At 35.8% G+C, this 12757-nt stretch overlaps 1 pseudogene across 1 annotated transcript; it reads left to right on the forward strand.

The window, feature by feature from the left end:
* Positions 1–612: 612 nt before the first annotated feature.
* On the forward strand, positions 613–5553 carry LOC145559176 (KH domain-containing protein HEN4-like; annotated as a pseudogene). Its single transcript, XR_014092677.1, has 7 exons — positions 613–1530; positions 2106–2513; positions 2608–2883; positions 3277–3570; positions 3671–3750; positions 4654–4765; positions 5106–5553. The product of XR_014092677.1 is annotated as a KH domain-containing protein HEN4-like (transcript).
* Positions 5554–12757: the final 7204 nt, after the last annotated feature.

The raw sequence follows: 12757 nt of genomic DNA on the forward strand, positions 1-12757 counted from the left end.
TAGTAATTGTATTTTAAGGTAGTTGAGATTATAGAGTAGTTTTGAATGAGGTTTTAAATTTGGATATTAAATTGTAAGGTAGTTTTGTATGGTGTTATGACTAAGTAAATTTTAAAGCTATTTCGTCCAAAATTTGGATATCAAATTAGACATCTAATACACCATCTAAAATTGGATATCTGAACGGCTCAATTTATAGTAATCACTTGTAGTGTTATATTTGTTTGATCATCCGATCCATTCAACGCTATTAACTAGGTTGGCTTGGGATGGATTATGTAAGCTCATGTGTCGTGTTAGCGTTTATTATGTTAGGGCTCAAAATGATGTGCTTGTCTTATGTTCAAGCAACTTGTGCTCAAAATAAGCTAAGAGAAAGTGATGTGTCTACTTCTTGAGTAGTTTTCATAAATGATGTCATGCTTATGCTAAACTTGTTTAAAATTTTAAACTTATGTCAATGCACAGTCACCTCACTAGCTTGTCACTTGTCCCATGTCAAACTGATATACTAATATTGGATTAGGATTTAATTTTTTATTTTTATTTTAATGTCGTGCCTAACTCATGACCTATGCACAACTCTAGCCAAAGTCATAGAGGTGCTAAAATCTAACCCGGCCAACTCGAAACCAATTTGAAAAATATATGCTTTAAATTTTTGACTCTATAAACATAATAATTTAGCACAACTCAAAAATAGTACTCGTAGTAAATAATAACCCGACTTAAATACTTGACAATTCTAATCATATATAAATACGCCCACAAAAAACAAATCAGGAAAGATAGGACTACGTCAAAAGATAAAACTCACCCCTTTGAAGAAGGAAAGTGAGAAAGACAAAAAAGAAAAAAGATAAAAACAAAGGAAGGAACTACGAAACAAGTCATAGAGGAGAATAACCAGTCAATTTAGTCAAAAACACGCTTTTTTTTTTTCTTCTTCTTCCACTTCAATTTTCCTCATTCATGGCAGTTACTGCTTCTCCCACTCAACCTTCCAAACGTCCTCCAATGGCTACCGCCGCCGCCTCCAACCGCACCACTCCGCAGCCACCGCCCGCCGGCCACGCCTCCCTCCGCATGCTCTGCCCTGACTCCTCCGTCGGCGCCTTCATCGGCAAATCGGGCTCTTCCATCAAACACCTGCAACTCCAAACTGCTTCCAAAATCCGAGTTGATGACTCGCTTCAACTCGGTTCCGACCACCAAGTTATCGTCATTGTCGCTCCTTATGTCCCATTCAAGAAGATGAAGCTGTCGAATTCTCCGGCGGAGGTTGAATTTCAGATCTCGGCGTTTCAAGAGGCGGCGGTTCGAGTTTTCGACAAGGTTCTAGAAGTTTCTGGGGAGGGTAATGCGGTGGTGATTTGTAGGATTTTGGTGGAGGTGAATGAAGCGGGTTCTGTGATTGGAAAAGGCGGGAAAACTGTGGCGAAATTGAGGAGAGAGAGTGGAGCGAAAATTAGGGTTTTGGTTGGGAATAAATTGCCTCCTGGTGTTTCTATTCCTGATGAAGTTGTTGAGGTAGCTTTATTTTTTGCTCTGTCTTTTTAATCTAATTAATTATTTTTGGTAGTATTTGATGATTAATTTGACTAACTATTGAATTTGCTGGATGTTTTGCTTTTTTTGTTTGTGTTGTTTTATATGTGATTAAAGTAGTGATGCAATAATTTAAAATTAAGACATACTTGTGTACAAAGTAAGTGACTTTATTATTTTAAGGACTAGATTTCATCTAGTTTGTAAATTATTTAACCATTATATAAGTCATTTGATGAAAACGATGATGTGTTCGATGTGGCATTGATGTAATGCGTTGTGATTGGGGAAAAAACCTATATTACCGAGTGGGTAGATTACTCATAATCTGTGCCAATCATTAGAATTATTGAATGATGAAGGTGACGATCCAATCCAGCTACATCAAAAGTCATTTATATCGATTTAGTGTGATTAATGTGTTATATATAGCCATATACTAGTATGTAGATTGTGTAATTCATGTTGATTACGCAAATTAGGTCTAGTACACTTGCTAAGTGTTGCTATGATGAATGGAGTTTTGATTTATTGCTTTTTATCCTTGTTTGATCTAGATTGAGGGGGATGTGATGGCTGTTAAAAGGGCTCTTGTTGGTATTTGTGGCCAATTGCAAGAATGCTACACAGAAAAGTCGAGCATCAAGGAGGACAAACCTTTGGAATCCACTTCATATTCAGCTGATCATTCTCTTCATCAGATGCCATTATCTGTGGCAACTACCACTTTTAATCCTGTTGTGAGGCCAGCATTGGAGTCTGTTAGGCCTCCAGCCTGAGAATCAAAATTCCCCAGAAAAGAAGTCGTATTTAAAATTCTTTGTTCCAATGATAGAGTTGGTGGGGTGATTGGAAGAGGAGGATCCATTATCCATGCGCTTCAAGAAGAGTCAGGGGCTAGTATAGATGTTGGACTTTGTGTTGCTAATTGTAATGAGCGGTTGGTCACTGTTTATTCGATGGAGGTGCGTTGATTGCTGGTTATAATTGGCTTAATTGTCATGGAAACTATGTGTTTGGATGTGCTAACTCACTGTATTCCTTGTATTAACTTTGTAGGATGTTGGCTCAAGATATTCCCCTGCTCAGCGTGCTGTAGTTCTGGTCTATACCAGGTATGTTGAAGCCACGGCAGAGAAGGGACTTGAGGCAGGCATGAACAAGGGGTCTGCAGTCACTGCAAGACTTGTAGTCTCATCAAATCAAGTTGGTTGCTTATTGGGTAAAGGAGGTGCTATAATTTCTGAGATTAGAAAGGCAACTGGAGCCTACATTCGTATACATAATGGTGACCTGGTGCCGAAGTGTGCTGCACAGGATAGCGAAGTAGTTGAGGTAGTATTAATTCTTTTCTTGTTCCCTTCCAAGCTTTAATGTCATACTAAGTCATGTGATTTGTGTTACAATTATGTTTTTAATTCTCTCATTCTCTATTCCTTGACTGAGAATTGCCTTTTTATTCTAAACTGTTTCTTTTTTAAAGGGTATATTATGCTCTCACGTGCTTCGTGTAATTTAATGTAATGTTCCTTTTTTCATCCGTAACTTTAGTATTAATTGAAATTCCTCTTAATGTCTAGTGCTTGTATTATTTTTCTGCCTGTCCAAAGTTGATCAAATACATCTCTATTCACAAATCATAATAGCCTTTTTCCCTTTTAAATTTGAAACCTCTGACACTTTGATGTTCTCATTACTTGTTTCCCTTGTTGCCTTCTCAAATGCCAGATCTCAGGGCAATTTGTAAACATACAAGATGCCTTGTATCATGTAACTAGTAGGCTTCGAAATAACCTATTCACTAGTAAAGCAATGAACATTCCAGGAAGCGGGACTGGTAAATTATTATCAGATACTAGTATTTGTGGAAGAATCCAAGATGCGACAACAGTTGGTTTGCGCCAATCTTCTGGGACAAATCAATCTATTGGTGGACAAGCTACTTTAAGTCAGGGGTACGGCCCTTTGCCGCATCCTAATATATCTCATTATTCACCTTCAACGGGCCTTCAGACAATTGAGGTAGGGGATTGCTCCCCCCACCCCCTCTTTCCTTTTTATTTTCCAACTCCTCTCTGATGTATTTTGTATACCCTTTTGAATGATTTTGTGGTGATTACAGCCTGCTGGAGTAAATCCAAGGAATTTTGTGACTTTTGACGGAGGATTGGCTTCTGCTAATAGCGGAGTACAACTTGGCAGGTTGGTAGTGTATTATTACAAATTGCCTTTTTTTTATAATTATTATTATTTCTTGAAGGTCAAAAACCTCAAATAATGGCTTTAATTTTTATTTTTTTTTAAGAGAAAATAATGGCTTTAATTTGATCTTCTATATTATACTCGGTTTTAATTGAAAATTATATCTCAATTATGTTAAAAGGCAAATCTAAAAAGCAAAGTTATTGTCATCAGCTGACTATAGTACTATACTCTAAACTTGGGATTTTATCCACTTTGATAGCAAAGAGTTTTAGGTATTTTATTTGACTTGTGAAATTTAATACTTCGTACTTCGTATGTAAGTGGGACTGTGGGGTTTGTTGGAGAATTAAAAAATTATAATAAGGAGAAAGTGGCTAAATAGTTTATTTAGAAATGATGTGAGAGGAAGGTGGGTGCAATATATATATATATATAGAGAGAGAGAGAGAGAGTGCGAATCTAAATCATGTCGCCGGACGACTTTGTGTGTGTATATATATATATATACACACACTACGGAGTATAAAAACAAATAACTAAATGGAAAAAAAAAAAAAAAAAAAAAAAAAAAAAAAAGGAAGCTGTTTATAGGAAGTGTTTTACTTATAAAAATGGAGGAAATAACAAATTTTTTTTTTTTTACTTCGGTGTTAGTGTATTATTATATGTTCAGCTCATACAACAATGGAGCAATATCTATGAAGCCTTTGCTCCATGATTTGACAATGTTGATATACTTATATGATCTAGCAAATTGCATTCATAAAGCTGCATGCGTTATATTTAGTATAGGGAATTTGATTGCATGAACAGTCATGTTATTAAAGAATGTATTAACTAGTACAAGTATGTTTTAGTGTTGTGTATCTTCACTACTAATAACCAACATTTTTGTTTCAGGACACTCAGTCCAGCTATTGTTACAAATACAGTAGTGGAGATCGTGGTTCCTGAAACCTCTATTAGCTCTGTTTATGGTGAGAATGGGAGCAATTTAACTCGTATAAGACAGGTATAGTGAAAATTTTATTTACGTAGTATTCATATCCTTCAGTCTGATCTTCTTACTCCTGCTGCCCCCGAATAATTTTCTTGATTCCTAAATATAGTAAACTAGATCACGATTCTTTTCATTTGTGTAAATGTGAGAAACCAACATGTGCTTGTTTAGGAGTATAATATGCCTGTAATATGTTAAGGCCATAATGCTGTGCAAATCAGGTATTTGTAATTGATGTAGCCATTCATTTACTAGCATACCTCTGTTGTACTTATGATTTCTTTTACTTCTGGTCCTTTCTTGTGGTGTGCCCTGACCTTGTTTCGACTTGGTATTCTCGGAACTAATTCAGATATCAGGTGCTAAGGTTATAGTGCATGAAGCGGTTTCTGGAATAGAAAGTAGGACTGTCGTAATATCTGGGACACCTGATCAGACACAGGCAGCCCAAAGCCTCATCCATGCGTTCATTCTTACTGGGTCATCCTGAGTGAATTACTTCACTTTTGGTTAACTTTTAGTTGGTAGCCGTTGTAGAGTGGATCCAGAAAATTGTACATGTTGAAATTGCAAAAGGCTGTAAATCTGTAATTAATTCTCTTTTTAGTTTTTTTTTTTTTTTTTTTTTTTTTTTTTTTTTTTTTTGAGAAAATTTCTCTTTTTAGTTTCTGACCATGTAATAAACAAGTTTACATCGTTTGCAAGTACAAGTTTATGATGAAACTTTGCACCGTATAAATTATACAAATACTCTGTATATAGAGACTGAGCACTTAAAAAATTCTGTTGTATATACAGATATACTATCTCTTTTTTTTTTGGGTAAGAACTAGCATATAGCTAGTTCTAACTAACCACCCAAATGACCTTCTAAGTTCCAAGGTTTCGTGAGGTCCATGTCAAATATTCTAACCTCTTTCTGTTTCGGGCCTGACTAAGTTGAAAATTGTCTAAAACAGAAGATCATAAGTCTAGGGCTGGCAATCCCTGACCCGACCCGACCCGACAACCCGAACGAACCCGACCCGAAGTTACTGAGAGAAACCCGAACCCAACCCGATCCGAACACGATTAACCCGAATTCGACCCGATTTGACCAAAATTTCATATTTCGTAATAATTTTAAGTTTTACACTATTTTTTATTATTTCTAAGCATAACCCGAAATCTGACTCGAACCCGACCCACTGACCCGAAAACAGTTTTGGTAAATTTTTTAAAAATTGAAGAGAATGTGTGGGATGTTTCAAAGGCCGAAACCTCTAAAATTTCTCAAAAAGCGTGGATATTAGCCTTTCATTTTGGAATTTTTTGAATTTTTTTTACTCGAAATTAAAAATTGCCGAAATGTTTACCATGGTCCCTAATACCCTCCATGCGTCCAATTGGCTAGGTGGAACCATCCAATTTGCCTTTAAATGACAAATTTACCGGTTTACAACTTGTAGCGATTTCATTAATTCAAGCTTACCACAATCATTTATGACAACATATAATGATCATATATGGATCCAAACGGCATTATATGACCCCGAGATGTATCCCCTAAAATCTCAATGTTTTTCGACACCGGGCCCCGAAACATTCGAAATTTCTCAAAAAGCGTGTATATTAGCCTTCAATTTTGGAATTTTTAAAGTTTTTTCCGCCAGATATAAAAATTGCCTAAATGTTTAACATGGTACCAAATATCCTCCGGGAGTCCAATTGGGTGGGTGGAAACATCCTATTTGCCTTAAAACGACCAATTTAACGGTTTACAACTTACACCGATTTCATTAATTCAAGTCTACCACGAAGATTTATGACAACAAATAATGATCATATATGGTTCCAAACTTCATATATGACCCCGAGATGTATTCCTTAGAATTTCAAGACTTTTCGACACCTGGACCCGAAGACTCCAAAAATTCTCAAAAAGCGTGGATATAGCCTTCAATTTTTGAATTTTCGTCCGTAAATAAAAATTGCCGAAATTTTTACCTTGGTATCTAATATCCTACGGGAGTCCAATTGGGTGGGTGGAACCATCCAATTTACCTTTAAACAGCAAATTTACCGGTTTACAACTTGCGCCAATTTCATTAACTCAAGCCTACCACAAACATTTACGACGACATATAATGATCATATATGGTTCCAAACAACATTATATGACCCCGAGATTTATCCCCTAAAATCTACAGGCTTTTCAACACCGGACCCGAAACTTCCAAAATTTCTCAAAAAGCATAGATATTAGCATTCAATTTTGGAATTTTTTTACTTTTCTTCGCCCAGAAATAAAAAATTGCCGAAATGTTTACCATGGTCCCTAATACCCTACGTGAGTCCAATTGGATGTGTGGAACCAACCAATTTGCCTTTGAACGACCAATTTACCGGTTTACAACTTGCATCGATTTCATTAACTCAAGCCTACAACGAACTTTTATGACAACATATAATGATAATTTTATTCATTTATGGTTCCAAACGGCATTATATGACCCCGAGATGTATCCCCTAAAATCTCATTTCTTTTCGACACCAGCCCCGAAACTTTCGAAATTTCTCAAAAAACATGGATATTAGCTTTCAATTTTGGAATTGTTTTACTTTTTTTTTGGACCAGAAATAAAAATTGCCGAAATGTTTACCATGGTCCCTAGTACCCGCTGGGAGACCAATTGGGTGGGTGAAAACATCCTATTTGCCTTAAAACGACAAACTTACTGGTTAACAACTTGCACCAATTTAATTAACTCAAGCCTACTACGAACATTTAAGAAAACATATAATGATCATATATAGTTCCAAACGACATTTTATGACCCTGAGATGTATCTCTAAAATGTAAATACTTTTCGACACAAGGCCTCAAAACATCCCAAATTTCACAAAAAGCGTGGATTTCAATTTTGGAATTTTTTTTTACTTTTTTCGCCCGGAAATAAAAATTGTCGAAATGTTTACCATAATCCCTAATACTCGTCGAGAGTCCAATAAGGTCGGTGGAACCATCCAATTTGTCTTTGAACGACCAAATTATCGGTTTACAACTTGCAACAATTTCATTAACTCAAGCCAACCACGAAAATTTATAACAACAAATAATGAAAATATATGGTTCCAAACGGCATTAAATGACCCCGAGATATATCCCTAGTTTTAAAAAACTTTTCGATACAGGCCCCGAAACCTCCAAAATTTCTCAAAAAGTGTGGATGTTAGCCTTCAATTTTGGAATTTTTTGACTTTTTTTTTTTGTCCAGAAATAAAAATTGCCGAAATGTTTACCTTTGTCCCTAATACCCTCTGGGAGTCCAATTAGTTAGGTGGAATCGTCCAATTTGCCTTTTATTCAATTCTATCACGAACATTTATGACAAGATATAATGATCATATATTGTTCCAAAGTACATTATATGACCCCGAGATGTATCTCCTAAAATTTCAAGAATTTTGGACACCTACCCCGAAACCTCCAAAATTTCTCAAAAAGCGTGGATATTAGCCTTCAATTTTTGATTTTTTGAATTTTTTTCGCCCGGAAATAAAAATTTCCGAAATGTTTACCATGGTCCCTAATACCCTCCGGGAGTCCAATTGGGTTAGTGGAACCATTCAATTTTCCTTTAAACAACCAATTTAATTACCGGTTTACAAAATGCACGGATTTCATTAACTGTACTCAAGCCTACCATGAACATTTATGACAAGATATAATGATCCTATATGGTTCCAAACAGCATTATATGACCCCGAGATGTATCTCCTAAAATTTCAAGCGTTTTCGACACCTGCCCCGAAACCTCCAAAATTTCTCAAAAAGCGTAGATATAGCCTTCAATTTTTGGATTTTTTGACTTTTTTTCGACCGGAAATAAAAATTTCCGAAATGTTTACCATGGTCCCTAGTACCCTCCGAGACTTAAATTGGGTGGGTGGAACCATCTAATTTGCCTTTAAACGACCAATTTACAGGTGTACAACTTGCAACAATTTAATTAACTCAAGTCTACCACGAACATTTATGACAAAATATAATGATCATTAATTGTTCCAGACGGCATTATATGACTCCAAGATGTATCCCCTAAAATTTCATTTCTTTTCGACACCGGGCCCTGAAACTTTTTAAATTTCTAAAAAAGCATGGATAACCTTCAATTTTGGAATATTTTGACTTTTTTTCGCACGGAAATAAAAATTGCCGAAATGTTTACCATGGTCCCTAATACCCCCTGGGAGTCCAATTGGGTGGGGAGAACCATCTATTTTGCCTTTAAACGGCCAATTTATCGGTTTACAACTTGAACCTATTCCATTAACTCAAACCTACCACGAACATCTATGACAGCAAATAATGATCATATAGGGTTCTAAACGACATTATATGACCTCGAGATGTGTTCCCTAAAATCTCAAATCTTTTCGATACCGGGCCCCGTAACAATTGAAATTTCTCAAAAAAACGTGCATATTAGCCTTCAATTTAGGAATTTTTTGACTTTTTTTTCACCAAAAAATAAAAATTGACGAAATGTTTACCATGGTCCATAATACCCTCCCGGAGTCCAATTGGGTAGGTGGAACCATCCAATTTTCCTTTAAACGATCAATTTACCGATTATTACTTGCACCGATTTCATTCATTCAAGTCTATCACGAACATTTATGACAACATATAATGATCATATATGGTTCCAAACTGCATTATATAACCCCGAGATGTATACACTAAAATTTCAAGACTTTTCGACACCGGCTTTCAAAACCTCCAAAATTTCTCAAAAAGCGTGGATATTAGTCTTCAATTTTTGAATTTATTGACTTTTTTCGCCCGAAAATAAAAATTGCCGAAATATTAACCATGGTCCCTAATACCCTCCGGGAGTCCAATTGGGTTGGTGGAACCATTTAATTTTCCTTTAAACGACCAATTTAATTACCGGTTTACAAGTTGCACAGATTTCATTAACTGTACTCAAGCCTACCATGAACATTTATGACAAGATATAATGATCATATATGGTTCCAAACGGCATTATATGACCTCGAAATGTATCTCCTAAAATTTCAAGCGTTTTTGACACCTGCCCCGAAACCTCCAAAATTTCTCAAAAAGCGTAGATATTAGCCTTCAATTTTTGGATTTTTTTTTACTTTTATCGCCCGGAAAAAAAAATTGCCGAAATGTTTATCATGATCCCTAATACCCTCTGGGAGTTTAATTGGGTGGGTGGAACCATCTAATTTGCCTTTAAACGACCAATTTACCGGTGTATAACTTGCAACAATTTAATCAACTCAAGCCTACCACGAACATTTATGACAAAATATAATGATCATTTATTGTTCCAAACGGCATTATATGACACCGAGATGTATCCCCTAAAATCTCATTTCTTTTCGACATTGGGCCTCAAAACTTTTTAAATTTCTATAAAAGCATGGATATTAACCTTCAATTTTGGAATTTTCTGACTTTTTTTCGCACGGAAATAAAAATTGCCGAAATGTTTACCATGGTCCCTAATACCCCCTGGGAGTCCAATTGGGTGGGGAGAACCATCTATTTTGCCTTTAAACGGCCAATTTATCGGTTTACAACTTGCACCGATTCCATTAACTCAAACCTACCACGAACATCTATGACAGCAAATAATGATCATATATGGTTCTAAACGACATTATATGACCTCGAGATGTGTTCCCTAAAATCTCAAATCTTTTCGATACCGGGCCCTGAAACAATTGAAATTTCTAAAAAAAAAACGTGCACATTAGCCTTCAATTTTGGAATTTTTTGACTTTTTTTCGCCCGTAAATAAAAATTGACGAAATGTTTACCATGGTCCATAATACCCTCCTGGAGTCCAATTGGGTAGGTGGAACCATCCAATTTTCCTTTAAACGATCAATTTATCGATTCAATACTTGCACCGATTTCATTCAGTCAAGCCTACCACGAACATTTATGACAACATATAATGATCATATATGGTTCCAAACTGCATTATATGACCCCGAAATTTATACCCTAAAATTCAAGACTTTTTGACACAGGCTTTCAAAACCTCCAAAATTTCTCAAAAAACGTGGATATTAAGTCTTCAATTTTGGAATTTATTGACTTTTTTCGCCCGAAAATAAAAATTGCCGAAATGTTTACCATGGTCCCTAATATCCTCAAGGAATCCAATTGGGTTGGTGGAACCATTCAATTTTCCTTTAAACGACCAATTTAATTACCGGTTTACAAGTTGCATGGATTTCCTTAACTGTACTCAAGCCTACCATGAACATTTATGACAAGATATAATGATCATATATGGTTCCAAACGACATTATATGACCCCGAGATGTATCTCCTAAAATTTCAAGCGTTTTCGACACCTGCACCGAAACCTCCAAAATTTCTCAAAAAACGTGGAAATTAGCCTTCAATTTTTGGATTTTTTGACTTTTTTCCACCCGGAAATAAAAATTTCCGAAATGTTTACCATGGTCCATAATACCCTCCGGAGTTTAATTGGGTGGGTGGAACCATCTAATTTGCCTTTAAACGACCAATTTACCGGTGTATAACTTGTAACAATTTAATTAACTCAAGCCTACCACGAACATTTATGACAAAATATAATGATCATTTATTGTTCCAAAAGTGCATTATATGACCCCAAGATGTATCCCATAAATCTCATTTCTTTTCGACACCGGGCCCTGAAACTTTTTAAATTTCTAAAAAAGCATGGATATTCCTTCAATTTTGAAATTTTTTGACTGTTTTTCGCACGGAAATAAAAATTGCCGAAATGTTTACCATGGTCCTTAATACCCCCAGGGAGTCCAATTGGGTGGGGAGAACCATACATTTTTCCTTTAAACGACTAATTTATTGGTTTACAACTTGCAATGATTCTATTCACTCAAACCTACCACGAACATCTATGAAAGCAAATAATGATCATATATGGTTCTAAACGACATTATATGACCCCGAGATGTATTCCTTAGAATTTCAATACTTTTAGACACCGGGCCCCGAAGACTCCAAATTTCTCAAAAAGCGTGGATATTCGTCTTCAATTTTTGAATTTTTTTTACTTTTTTCGCCCGTAAATAAAAATTGACGAAATGTTTACCATGATCCATAATACCCTCCCGGAGTCCAATTGGGTAGGTGGAACCATCCAATTTGCCTTTAAACGATCAATTTACCGATTCAATATTTACACCGATTTCATCTATTCAAGCCTACCACGATCATTTATGATAACATACAATGATCATATATGGTTCCAAACTGCATTATATGACCCCGAGATGTATACTCTAAAATTTCAAGACTTTTCGACACCGGGTTTCAAAACCTCAAAAATTTCTCAAAAAGCGTGGATATTAGTCTTCAATTATGGAATTTATTGACTTTTTTCGCCCGAAAATAAAAATTTCCGAAATGTTTACCATGATCCCTAATACCCTCCGGAAGTCCAATTGGGTTAGTGGAACCATTCAATTTTCCTTTACACAACCAATTTAATTACCGGTCTACAAGTTGCACGGATTTTATTAACTGTACTTAAGCCTACCACGAACTTTTATGACAAGATATAATAATCATATATGGTTCCAAGCGGCATTATATGACCCCGAGATGTATCTCCTAAAATTTCAAGCGTTTTCGACACATGTCCCGAAACCTCCAAAATTTCTCAAAAAACGTGGATATTAGCCTTCAATTTTTAGATCTTTTGACTTTTTTTCGCCCAGAAATAAAAATTGCCGAAATATTTACCATGGTCCCTAATACCCTCCGGGAGTTTAATTGGGTGGGTGGAACTATCAAATTTGCCTTTAAACGACCAATTTACCGGTGTACAACTTGCAACAATTTAATTAACTCAAGCCTACCACGAACATTTATGACAAAATATAATGATCATTTATTGTTCCAAACGGCATTATATGACCCCGAGATGTATCCCCTAAAATCTCATTTCTTTTCGACACCGG

This window comes from Chenopodium album, chromosome 9 (genome assembly GCF_948465745.1).
Source record: "Chenopodium album chromosome 9, dcCheAlbu1.1, whole genome shotgun sequence".
NCBI classification, from domain to species: Eukaryota; Viridiplantae; Streptophyta; class Magnoliopsida; order Caryophyllales; family Amaranthaceae; genus Chenopodium; species Chenopodium album.